This window comes from Epargyreus clarus, unplaced genomic scaffold (genome assembly GCF_041222505.1).
Source record: "Epargyreus clarus isolate Ecla_fem2 unplaced genomic scaffold, WU_Ecla_fem_2.2 ptg000031l, whole genome shotgun sequence".
Lineage (NCBI taxonomy): Eukaryota > Metazoa > Arthropoda > Insecta > Lepidoptera > Hesperiidae > Epargyreus > Epargyreus clarus.
This window is the reverse complement of record NW_027332236.1, coordinates 3,470,207-3,484,451: the sequence shown is the minus strand read 5'-3', so window position 1 is coordinate 3,484,451 and position 14,245 is coordinate 3,470,207. Positions and strand designations below refer to the sequence as shown.

Sequence of the window (14,245 nt, the reverse complement as noted above, 5' to 3'; positions counted from 1 at the left end):
TAATTTTGTTAAAGTCGGCGAATAATTACTATAGGACATGTTGACATAGTATGTAGTCTCTAGTCACTCAATGGGGTACTTTAAGCAGTATGACTACGGGTCGCAAATATGTTTTGATCAGGGGCCAAAAATCAAGATACCGAGTAATTTATTAAATGTATGTGTAAATGAGTTACAGGAAATATTGGCAGTGACTTTCGCAATGTTCTCCGGGTTCTATACCGGGCCGCATAACCTTACGGCCCGCAATTCTCCCTAGAACCTCTATTTGCAGGCGACCGCTGATCTTAATGTTGAGTTTTTTGTTCATAGTCTATAAATAATAGTGTGGATCTAAGATTACAGAAGTTTTTTATAAGTACGCACAAATTAAATAAAATCTTCTTTATTGTGAAACAAACGTTTCTCTATTTTCCCGCTACATGGGCACAATGGTACAATCTTATAAGGTTTTTAAAAACTTATAAAAGTATTTTTAAACTTTCTTTTCTTTCGCCGCTTCTTCTCTATAACGAAACACCTTGTGAAGTGGTGGTAGTTGTATTCATCATCAACCCATTATTGTCCCACTGCTGGGCACGGGTCTCCTCTCAGAATGAGAAGGATTAGGCCATAGTCCACCGCGCCGGCCAAGTGCGTATTGGTAGACTTCACATACCTTTAAGATTTTTTATAAATCTCTCAGGTATGCAGGTTTCCTCACGATGTTTTCCTTCACCGTTTAAGCAAGTGATAATTAATTTCTAATACACACATAAATTTGAAAATCAGAGGTGCGTGCCTGGGATTTGAACCTCGGACCCCTCGATCGAGAGGCCGCGTTTCTTAACCACTAGGCTATCACTGCTTCATGCTTATGCATTCTGCTTATGTAGTTGTATTGACGTTCAAAAAGTGCTCTGTAAAAAACCTATTTTGAATTAAAAAAAATATTTTGATTTGAAAACAACAATGTTGAGATGTGGGAGAGTTGTCTTTCAAACTCGTGACTTATTTATGTAGAGACACTCTCTCCTTTATCTCTAGTACTCACGGGAAGCTATCGGTAAATGTTTGGAAATCTCATGTAAATTTCATAAGTCATAATATCAAGTAGATGATAATTCTATATTTTTGCGACTTTTCGAATATGACTTCGATGTTTTCAGGTAAGAGCTCTAGAATTTAAAAAAATAAACAGTAGCCTCTTTCCGGTGTCTATAAATTCCTCTATAGTTATTTAACTTTATTTATTTGTTCATGTTATTTGACATTATTTATTGTTCATTATAAAAATAAATGTCTTATTCACGTTGTTATCTACTGATCTGTTTTTGTCACATTCACGTGGTATCACAGGTGAAAGAAGAATAATCGTCGCCATTATGTCGTGTCGTGGTAGCGTCGTGGCCTGTCATGTGGATCCGTTATCTATGACTTGTCAAAGATAAAACGATTTGCGACGATTTATAATTAATGAATATGAAGATACCCTTAGAAGATAGGCTTTCCAGTATTTCCTAAGCACGTGTACTTACAGTATCAAACACGTGTAGGGTAGAGAATAAATGAAAGTGAAATTACGTCATTGTTTGAAATAACTACGACTGTAATACGCCTGAACGGTTTAAATACTTAGTTAAGGTATAAAATTTTGTCAAAAATATTATTATGACGTATATGAACTCTAGAAGTCAATTTGCGTTCATTCATATCCTACGGTAGCTAAAATGAGATTAAAACTATTATAAAATGTTTAAATTGTCATTATTGTTAATGCATGGCCCCATGCATGCCATGCCCCATTATTGTGCATGTGTCTCATTTTAGAATGAAAAGGAGTAAGCCATAGTCTACCATGCCGGCAAAATATTTGCATAGGGGAGTCAAGGGGAGTAGCATCGATGACTTATTTAAGATTTCCTCGGCCAAAGCTCAGACCACTATGTTGTCGCTGCTTATATTAAAAAAAAAATTTTGTCTATATTCTGTCAGTCATTTACAAATACGATATTTCTCCGCACTTTTTCTTCGATTTCGTGTTTTTGCACCACTTAACTGCACATGTCGGAATTGTTCCGCGTAAATTAAACCATGACAGCCATTAAATGGCTGACACATTTGTCAGCCGTTTAAGCTATTTAATGGCTTCCTTCAATTACAAGGCGGTGAGATATCTATACTTATCTATGACTCTGTATAGTAAAGTTGAAATCCATTAAAACCTCCAAAAACATTGTTGAATTAACGTTTTTGAGCAAGCGTCACGCTATAACCACTAAATATAATTTAATAATTACTAGATAATATAATGATGACATCATACAGGTAGAAATTATTTGTATATTATATACATATAATTCGTAACAATATCGTAATATAACGTAACCTATTTTGTAACGTAACGTAACCTTGCTAATGCAACCAAAGTTTTGATTTCAAACATTCGACACGTTTTATTTCTAATCAATCGGTTTCCAATTTAATATCTAATTTATTTTTCATGTTTCTGTGTTATAATTTTAAAATATACTTAATACAGAAAGAATTTTATAGTTTGTTTGACAATAGTTTAGAGCCGAGGACTCTAATATATGGTACCTACATGTCTAGTACTGAAAGATGAGTATAATATTTTATTAATATTTCTATAATATTGGTATGTTGATAAGTCATTTACCTATTATCCCACTACTGGGCACGGGTCCCCGTCCTAGTATAATGAGTTTATGCCATAGTCTACCGCGCTGGCCAAGTCGTTGGCCAATCAATTGGTAGACTTCACACACCTTAGAAAACGTTTTTTTAAGATCCCTCAAGCGTGCAGGTTTAGTTACAATGTTTTCCTTCAGATTTGTAGCTTTAAATAATTCATTTGTGATTCGCACGTAACTTCAGACGAGGGATTCGAACCTCGACCCATTGATTGATGGTCTGAGTTTCTCACCACTAACCTATCGTTGCTCTTTAGAAGTTTAGATAGGATTAAGTTAAAATAGTTGGAAGTGTACTCAGGACGCAACCATCTTCAATCGTGCAGCAGTTCTTGTGTTTCCGTGGGGGTTTAAGAATGCCAGCTGACTAACATATGAGATGACTATCATAATCCTCAGAGGCAACGCATGTGATTTGCAGAGACACTGTTCTATGGAGTGGACTGCAGATGTCCATGTGATCAGTTTCAACTATCTTCTCAGTTGAGGTCGCGTTCCGATCAGGTAGTAGTTTAAGCAAAATATTGTACCTGACAATTTGTAAGTGCCACCGTAGGCCTATAGAACATAAATATATTTCATTTAATTTCTCTAGAAACCTTGTATGTGAATATTGGCAGTTATAATCCGTGCCAAACTGCTAGTCCGCTCTGAAGTTGTCACAAGCAGGTGTAGTCATACAATTTGCTGTGGTGACGCGACCTATTTCTATATTCAGAGCGGACTAGCAGTTTGGCGCGGACTGTAACCCTTATCATTGGGTGGACTGCATGCACGTACGGGTTGAAGGTGGTAGAACCCTTTGTGGTTCGACTCCGGCGGCACCACCGCCACACCTATTTCTACCTAATAACCGCAGTGTTAGGCGCTGCTGTGTTCCGGTTTGAAGGGTGTGGTAAGGGAGACATACTTTTCCGAGGCGTTCCAGCTTAGTCCTCAGGGGTAGCGGCGCATCTGTGGCCGACCTCAGGTAGGAATATCTAAATCTAATCCTATCTGGGGTTGATTACAGATGTCCATGGGCGGCAGTAGCCAGTTACCATCAGGTGGACTGCATGCTCGTCTGCTACTCCTATATTATAAAAAAAGAACCTATTTCTATATTCAGAGCGGACTAGCAGTTTGGCGCGGACTATAACCCTTATCATTGGGTGGACTGCATGCACGTTTGCTCATATAAAAACTGTAGGCAATGACCGTAAGTTGAGATGGTCGTATGTGGTAACAACGAAGGCACTTCCTAATACCACACATTAGCCGGAAGGTCAAGTAGTGTTTCGAAATCATTATCTAGAACGTGTAGAATTCTAATTGTTGTTGCTTGTTGCTATGTAGCTATTAAAGCCATTTTTAAATGCCTTTATAGACAGACAAAAATACAATTAAAATTTAAAATACAATTTAGTCAAAATTGCTATATTCTAAGCTTATAATATTTGATATCAAATAAATATAAAAATGAAATTTTAATTAATTAAACACGAGCAGATTTTAACAATTACTTTTTTATAAACTAAGTTAGTAAACGAATAGTAGTACATTTTACGGGAAGTAGTCAGTGCCGACCATGAACCATTTAACTTAAGCGTGCCAAATTAGTCCTCAGGGATGGTGGCGCATGTGGCCGACCTCAGGTAGGAATATTTAATCCTATCTGGGGTTGATTGCAGGTTGTGGTAAGGGGGACATCCTTTTCCGAGGCTATCCAGCTTAGTCCTCAGGGGTAGCGGCGCATCTGTGGCCGACCTCAGGTAGGAATATCTAATCCTATCTGGAGTTGATTACCGACGTCCATGGGCGACAGTAGCAACTCACCATCAGGTGGTCTGCATGCTTGTCTGCTATTCCTACCCCTCCCTCTACCTCTTTAAATTCGGGGAAAAAGTGAAGAAACCCTACATTTTTTTTTATAGTATAGGAGTAGCAGACGAGCATGCAGTGCACCTGATGGTAAGTGGCTACTGCCGCCCATGAACATCTGTAATCAACCCCAGATAGGATTAGATATTCCTACCTGAGGTCGACCACAGATGCGCCGCTACCCCTAAGGACTAAGCTGGATAGCCTCGGAAAAGGATGTCCCCCTTACCACAACCTTCAAACCAGAACACAGCAGCGTTTAACACTGCTGTTATAAGGCAGAAATAGGTGTATATAGAAATATATACACATTATTTGAATTAACTGATTTTTGCAGACCAAACTGCAAAAAGATTTGCTCTGCAATAAATTGTTAGGTAATTTGAAAATATCGCACGGGATTGCATACCTAATTAATAATTACGTAACGATGCATTGTATTGTGATTGAGAAATTGCTACTTTGGCGTTGACGTAAACAGTTGTTACGGCAAAATATAATTCCTAATACGCCCATGAGCACGTGGCTGAGCGATCGGTATAGCGGTCTGACTCGCAGTGTCCCGGGTTCGATCCCCGGCCAAACAAATATCTCAATTACGAGTGATGAATTTAGACTAGTAATCTGACTAATAGTGTGTTCGTGGCATCAAAAAAATCCTTGTATCGGATTATCAGCGAACCTTAGTTTAAAAAAACTGAAAAATCGAAGAATGCCTGGATGATCTACCAAAAGTACCTAAATGGCAAATGTAAGCCTAAAAATACAATGTACCCGCGCAGCTGTCAAACGCAGTTCCGGGTTCGATGCCCGGTCAGATCATATCTATAGATTTTTAATCTAGATCTAGGTGTTGGAGAAACCGTTATTTATCTCTACTAATGTTAACAAAGAAATCTAATTTTTTTCAAAATTGTCAAAATTCTTGTCTATTATATTTACATACTTATCATCCTCACAACATAGTCAATATTTTTATAAATATGAACATTTATTTTTTAATGATTTTTGAATTTGATTTAATAATGATATTAACTGTCATTAATTTTATTAATACTCGTAAACCGCCCGTGCCCTAGTATAAAAGTAATAAATAAGGAAATACGCTAATTATGCTTTATAAATACTTGTAATTTAATCTCTATGACGAATAACTATTTGCGTGGCAGAAAATTAGCAAATAGTCATGCGCAGAATCTATACTTTTTTATATTATATAAGAGTAGCAGGCGAGCATGCAGTCCACCTGGTGGTAAGTGGCTTCTGCCGCCCATGGACATCTGTAATCAACCCTAGATAGGACTAGATATTCCTGAGGTCGGTCACAGATGCGCCGCTACCTGAGGATTAAGCTGGAACGCCTCGGAAAATGTCTCCCTTACCACACCTTTCAAACCAGAACACAGCGCGTTGACTACCGCCACTACCACAACTTCAACCAATAATAATAATTCCAAGTATATTTAAACGCCGGTATTAATTATATTATTAATAATTAACTAATTTCTTATTTTAATTAATTTTTATAGTGTTAAATAATTAAAGAAAATTACATAACCTGTACATTTGCATTCACCTTATTATATACACATACATACACATGCACAACGTAATGTATATAATTACGACTATTTAGTATAGTTTAACTTTCATAAGTAATTTCAGTTTAAATTTTTCAGGTTTATAATCATCACAATTAAGTTTTAATTATCTTATTAATATGCATAAACGTAAAGCACCTATGTAAATAGCTTTCTGAATATTTATAACAATTATAAGGTTTTAATGTTTACAAAACAAAGAAACATTTTATAATTATCATAACTTAAAGGTGGTAGAATACTTTGTGGTGTTAATCCGGAGGAACTAGATCCGGAGGTGCTGCTGTCTTCCGTTTTGAAGGATGTGGTAAGGAAGACATACTTTTCCGAGGCGTTTCAGCTTAGTCCTCAAGGGTAGCGGCGCATCGGTGGCCGACCTCAGGTAGGAACATCTAATCCTATCTGGGGTTGATTACAGATGTCCATGGGCGGCAGTCGCCACTTACCATCAGGTGGACTGCATGCTCGTCTGCTACTCCTATATTATAAAAAAAAACACCGCCACGCCTATTTCTGTCTAATAACAGCAGTGTTAAGCGCTGCCGTGTTCTGGTTTGAATGGTGTGGTAAAGGAGACGCTTTTTCGAGGCGTTGTAACTTCTTCATCAGGGGAAGCAATGCATTTAGGGCTAACTCTAATCGTATCGGATTGATTATAGATGTACATGGGACAGTCGCCGCTTACCGTCAGGTGGACTGCATACTTACACCAAACAGGATACTAGGATACACTAACAGCAAACCAGAATAAAACAGCCTTTTACATTTTTGTTATTATGTAGGTTTAGTATAATAATTTACATAATTACGTAGTAAATAATGCATATAAATAAATAAATAATAAATTTGTTATTTATAATATAAAATGTATACAATAAAACCTCGTCAACGTAAAAGGAGTGCGTTTTTTGTTTGTAAGTTCGTGGCAGTTTAGATAAAGCTGATATCGAATACCTTGAAATTCTTTGATTAACTAATCAATAAAACTCGGCAAATTTAAAAGATAAAGAAAATAAAATAAAAGCTAATGACGTTAGATATTTGAATTGTGTAAAAGTTGACTATTTCTGGTTTCGCTTGTTTGACAATAGTCAGTAAAGGTTAGTCTTTTGTGGTTTATTTTTACCTGAGATCGCATTCCGAACTCATTCTCAGAGCATTCTCATGCGTACAGCGAAGCACTGTCACTTAAGTTAGCTTAGAATATAAATTTTAGAAGATGCGTCATATAAAACATGTGCCTATATTTTTGGTCCGACAAATAAAAATTAGATGGTATTATTATAATATTTCACTTAAATAATTAGTAAAATTGTAATAAAATTGTCTATTAATTATCTACAGACACAATTTTAAACATCGAGCTGTGGACATAACATTTTCTATATTCTAAGTGAATTCAAAAAACTAAAAAGAAAACAGAACATGCAAAATACTTACTTGCAGCTGCTATCCTTCCACTTAATACTAATATCACAGGATTTTATAATAAAAAAAATATTTACACACACTTAAACACTTCGAAAAAAAAACGAAAATTATTTACACTGATTTACACTGGCTAGTCTTATCATACCCGTGCAGTTTTTGGGCAAAATAATTACATTTTTCGTGTTTCGCGAGCGTGTATTACAAGCGCACGATCGAGAAGTGCGTTCTCTTGCGCAGTTCAGAGCAGACTGTCGTGTGGGTACGTGCACCTTTGCCTTAATATCAGGTGGACAACTCGGTGATAATGATAAGGATAAAGGGAACGAGACGAGGGTTCCTTCCATTGGACCGGTTTGACGGAACCACGGTCAACGCTCGCACATTGTGTGCGTGTGAATTCGACTGGTGGGTTTCGGAATAGGCGGAAGACACGCTGTGCTTGTACCGCGTTATACCGGTCTCGTACCGCATTTCTTTTTATGAATCACCATCAATGTTGACTTGTACGGTGCGTGCAGTATTGTTATAGTATTGGCTCGTAACGAATTTCTGTTACCTATTTTAGAAATTACCGCAAACGTTTAAAAGAATCGTTTTATAAAATTATAACTCTGTTAAAATTAGAACAAAAATACTTCTTTGATACTGTTATATATAGTTATTTATATGAGTAATTTAATGATACGTTATAATTTCATTAAAAAAATCGGAATGCGTCTTGATTTGCATAATAATAATAAATGAATGTTTTCATCTGCGTTTCATTATTTCCAGCTTATATTTTATGCGAAATATTAATACTTACTTGTCTTTCTTACATGACTCTAAATTTACTATATATATTTACTATAGTAATAACTAAAATGTTGTTACGATAAAATAACGATAACCTTACTGAATATTTCCATAACGCAAAAGTTGCTATATTTTTGAATGGACAAAATACAATATTTTTATTAACTAAATACATACAAAGAAATATTAAAATGTAATTTAATTATACTTCAGATATGCTTAAGAATAATTATTCTTAAAAGAATTATTACAACTATTTATATTGGAAAACGGTATATTTATGTAGATTCATTTGACAATTTTCGCTTACATCGCAATAAGAATCGGTGCGACATCGGTAACCACTGATACACAGTTACACTGTGTTTTCTTCATAACACACACCGGTTTTATGCCGGTATATTATTATATCCATGAAATAAATCGATTAGTTTCAATTATCATTGGGCTGAAAAGACGACTTCATTCATGAAATAAATATTTTAATGACATTTTATGAGACGATCATTCATAACGAAACAAATTGACAAAGGTAAAATATTTTTCATGTGACAATTCCATTAATGACAAAATAAGTTAAAAACAGTGAAAATTAAGGTTTGAAAATGTATCCAAAACACCTTCTGTTATATCCTTATTCCTTCTTCTTCCTTATTCTTCTTTAAGATTGTGTAAGATTGTGTACAACATACACACACAATAAGAGAGTGAGATTTATTCTGAGACTCTTTTTTCAAAGTCAAAAAATTGATTTAAATATCTTTTAGAGTACGAAAATGTGTACATTTATAAAGGTCGAGTTATGAAAAATAAATGTGGTTCAAACATCCTGGCGCCAACAAGTCTGCACACTTTTGATCTACTTTTTCCCAATTTTTCAAGGTCCTTATTACTTAAAATGTTTACTAAATAGTACTTCAAAGGTACTTTTAGTTAATCCCTAACCATATATAATATGGTCAGTACCCTTACCAGGAGATTTTACGTTTCGACAAATATGACTGTTTTGGTATTTGTTTACGTATTTGCCCATACAAATTCCAATCAGCGCCCCTAGCGGATTGTGTCAGAACTAGGAAATCGTATGGGCCAATACGTAAACAAATACCAAAACAGTCATATTTGTCGGAACGTAAAAACTCCTGGTAAGGGTACAGGGCTCTAACATTTACATAATCCAGACATACTAATATTAGACGTTCCAAGTTACTATGCCTCGCATCCTAAGGGTAATATTATTCACGGAAATAACCACTTTGGCACCTCCATTACCAATATAAAACAGCATAGTACGTTCAAGTTTAGTTAAGAATGCCACATAACCGGATATATGGACTCTTCCGAAAGGTCGGTTATTTTTAGAATATTTCCCTCCGAAATTGTAAACAGCGTTGCAACGACGCAAGTTAATCCTTTAATCGGTGCAATGTGATAAGCAACACGTATTTTTGTTATCAATTGATTATGGAATTCTTGGCTGTCCTGGAATCCACTGTAGTTGGTCAAGAATGGTAAACTATTTATTTAAGCTATATTTTTTACGAGCGTGTAGATTTTATGTTGTTAGTACGTAAGGGTAAAACGTTGCAATTAAACTTTAGATATATATAAATTGATGTAAACACATACGGAATTTTTTAAACAACACTATTATAAATTATTTTTGAAATCAAATATATTTTGATTTGTTATCCCCTAATGAATGAATAATGTATGATTTGGATGATAATGCATGAGTAGATTGGTGACTTAATTGTAAAATCAATATGATGCATTTTTATGCACCCCTATGATATAAGTATCAAATGAAAGTATCTACTGTAAAAAGTCGTATTGTAAAAAGAATACAAAAAACAAAGTATTAAAGCTTGATATTATTTTAATATAAATTAAATTATGATATAGAAGTAGCAAACGAGCATGCAGTCAACCTGTACCCTAACCATAAGTTTTTACGTTTTGACAAATATGACTGTTTTGGTATGCTCATACAATTTCCAATCAGCGCCCCTAGCGGATTGTATCAGAACTATAGTGTCTGTTACGTAACATAAATGTCTACATTGACAAAATGGCGCATTATGTTTTGTCTCTCTTTTTTGCGAACATGTGAGGTAGACAAAAAGACTTGAGCACAGTGTGACCAGATTCAGTATTTTAATACTTTTTCAGTATATTTCATCGATTTTTCCGAACATCGGTATATTTTCAGGTATATTGCTGGCAGTCAGTATTTTTGGGTATATTTTGGTTGAAGTTATGGCTACACCGTAGTGAGTGAACGTCTTTGCGACAATCTTTGCGGATTTCCCCGGAACGCGAACATTGGGACTTTCCCGGATTTAGTTTATATTTATACATGTTATCTATGAGCAAAGATGAGTAATTTACAGATATGACAAGAAAGAAGGCCGTTGCCGGCGTTGTAGTATTGTAAATATTGTAATACTACATATACAATTATCAATCAATACATAGTATTAATCAGACTTGCAGAATGTATGTTCGCCTTAACCTTTACTACTGATGGACCGATTTTAATGTGGTTTGCACTATTACATAGAGCGTAATTTCCAGATTGTATACATTCAAATTCGTTGTGTTTCATGAATATCAGTCTACCTGGACGAATTCGGGACGGATCGCTAGTTTATCTATAATTTTCAAAACAACGTCTAGTTTTTAAGTTTTCAGTCGCATGAATAGGTAGTAGTTAAACTTATAAGATACTTTTTATTAGTATCAAATAGTCTAATACGGTTCAAGTGAAATGATTGTCTCTTCTGCATTCAACTTAATCTTTGAGGACTTTCTTTTGATAATTCGGGAATTTTCCCAATTTCTCCGAATATAGAACCCTGAAGTTTGATCGCGAATTTAGTGATTTGTTACAATCTTCCAGCACTGGCTCACCCATCTCGTGTGAACAATTTTGGGTGGAAGTTGGGAAAATTTCTAACAGTGATAGCATGTTAAAATACAAAAATATAACTAGTTTTAGAAAAGCTCTTCTATGTATACCGGTGTCGAATGCTGCATGCGAGCGCATATTTTCACAGATAAATTTAATAAAAACGGATAAAAAAAAACAGATTTATAAACAAAAATGTGTCAGCTATTTTAAAAACAAAGCAAGGTGTTAAGGATGAAGGAGGTTGTGTACATTTTAATCCTTCGAAAAGGATGTTAAAATATAACTCTAACATTTATTGTGAGTATGAATAAATAAAACGTATTAAGAAAATCAGTATTTTTATTGGTATATCTGTCCTATGTTAGTCGGTATATTTCAGTGTTTTTTTGAGGTGCCTCGGTATTTTCGTAAAATTTAATCTGGTCACACTGCTTGAGCACTTACTTATTGTTACGTTTACTCAGTCTACTGAAGCAAACGGAACAGAATAATGGAATAAGTAAACATAATGTAAAATTGTGGGATGTTTTGAAAACTCATGAAGGGCCGTATACGTAATTAACTCCACAGAGGATTTAGCAACAAACGTGATCGGACACAGAAGTGATGCTAACCTCGAAAACTATGTTCGAACGCCTTGTCTCTCCTTTACCACAACTTTCAAACTCTGATTTGGTTACACGACGTTACAACGTGCCAATCATGCCAACGTACAATGTGGCGCCCTATCATGTATGTATGTTTCTATATATCATTAAATACTTATACTCTGACGTGCGTTTTTAATAATTTATCTATCCATTTTTTCCTATCAATGATAGAAAAATTACTAAGCGTAAGTAGCCATAGCCAGGAGCGAAAACCTTCAAAATATACTTACAGACTGAAGACCCCTTAGGGGCATAGGTGTATTAAAAAAACAGCGTACACAAAATTAAAATGAGTATGGTAACGCCAAAAAAAAAGTTATGAAATACATAGGTAAATCCAATTAATTTTAGGGCGTCAAAAGTTAAAATCTTTCCCTAGACACACATTAGCCACCACGAGAACTAAGTTAGAATACATTATCCCAAATTGGAAAGGGACTAAAAAAATGTATATGGTAACTTAAGTTTTTAATCTCTGCTCTCTGGGGAATCATATATATTATTTATATTATACACAGCGACCAAACATTTAAAAGTTCTATTAAATTTGTGATAGTTTATTTATTTTTGATTTTATAATATTGACGATGCAGTCACCTGATGGTGAGTGACTTCTGCCTCTTATTTGCGCCTGTAATCAACCCCAGATAAGACATTCCTATCTGAGATTAGGCACAGCGTCGCTACCCCTGAGAGCTAAATTTCCTCGCATTAGTATGTCTCTACATCTTTCAAAGCGAAACATAGCAGTGGTTGACACTATAAATATTAGGTGTGTGGTGATGCCGCCGGAGTTGAACAACAACGGATTCTACCACCCTATTAATCTTCAACTAACAGAGGGCCTGCTACCATCTCTTAAAACAATATTATTTTTAACATACATTGAAATTTCGCACCACGACCTCGTTAAAGTAAGATTGCTTTTATAATATTACAATAACCAGGTTTGTATTATGTCGGTCGAAATTATTCATTCTTTTTTTGCAAGAAATTTATTTTTTTAACCAAAATATGAAAATTTCAGTTGGTTTTATACAAAGGATAAGCTAAAAATGAATAAGGGGTTTAATTTTATTCAACTGCGTATGACAGAACACAATCAGGACCATGGTGCGAAAGAGAAGATACTAGTTTCGATGTCTCGTTTCATCTTTGATAAGGAATAGACAAATTACTCATTATTTTACATCATTCAGCGGGAATAAAACAAAACTGTTTTAAGAAGGTCACGGTACAAAATAAAATAATGTTGATGCAATATTGAAATAAAACTATCATGAACTATGTGATGGTTTTAAAAAAATGGTGTTAGGCCCCCTTTCGATATGTAACATTGAATATGTAAACGACCATTGTCTTAAGTGTAAAGTCTGCAAATCTTCATTTTACCTATGTAGACTAAGGTAGCATCACTATTCTGAGAATAGACCTGTGCTCAGCTACAGTATGGTTTGCCGGTATAGACTTTGACCTTGCGTGACTACTGAAGAATGAGCGTAATCCTCTAAGATTACCCGTGCAGCTTTATCATTATTGCTATGAAAACAACATTAATCAGTCAAGTACTAAAAATAAGGTGTCAAAAGAAACTATGTTTTAGATCAGACTTCATTTCAATTTAAGATCAAGACCATTACAGACGTCAATGAGTGACAATGACCAATTAGCATCAAGCTGTATTTTTAATCATAAATACTTTTTATATTATAGAAATAGCAACCATACATTAATAAAGTAGTTAAAAAAACTGAAGTGAATAAATAAAATTAAACATATTTTTTTTGTATGATTTTGATGTAAGTTATATAATTATAATACTCGTATATACTCGTAATACTTGTACACATAATCAAGAGGTCTAACAATGGTTTCAGCGCTTATGAACCATTGGTTGATCTAGGATATGGCAGCAAAAAATAAATTCCTATTTATGAAATTTTGCCGCCCCCAAAAGTTCACGGATTTAAATATATGATTCAAAATTTGGGTGATTGAAACCCCACATTTATCTAACTGCGTTAGAAGTAATCGTGTGCTTTTCGATTATATACAATTATGAATGTCTATTTCTTTGGTACGGGCTATGGCCTGAACTGGTTGACGGATTAAACATGTAATTACATTAATTAGGTTTTTTCTGGTATGGCGCATGCGACTTATTTACGTAATTGGTGTTATCGTTTTTGATAATATTTTAATTAATTTGATACTAGATCTATATAGGATTAGAATTTTATCACTATTCTATATCTATTGCCTGCGTCTAATTTGTGTACGTCATTGCATTAACTGTTGAAA

The 14,245-nt window shown here is 34.7% G+C and overlaps 1 protein-coding gene across 3 annotated transcripts in view; it reads right to left on the bottom strand.

The window, feature by feature from the left end:
- The window catches only part of LOC140754762 (solute carrier family 41 member 2), a 102,412-nt gene that overhangs the window by 56,100 nt on the left and 32,067 nt on the right, over nucleotides 1-14,245 (bottom strand). Inside the window, exon 2 of one of the 3 annotated variants that reach the window (XM_073089849.1) lies at nucleotides 7,595-7,860. The exons of 1 other annotated variant lie outside the window; for it this stretch is intronic. The gene's annotated coding sequence lies outside the window, so the exon portion shown is untranslated. Of the gene's footprint in view, nucleotides 1-7,594; nucleotides 7,967-14,245 lie in introns of those variants that run through there. One more of the 3 variants, XM_073089851.1, reaches the window with a different exon arrangement.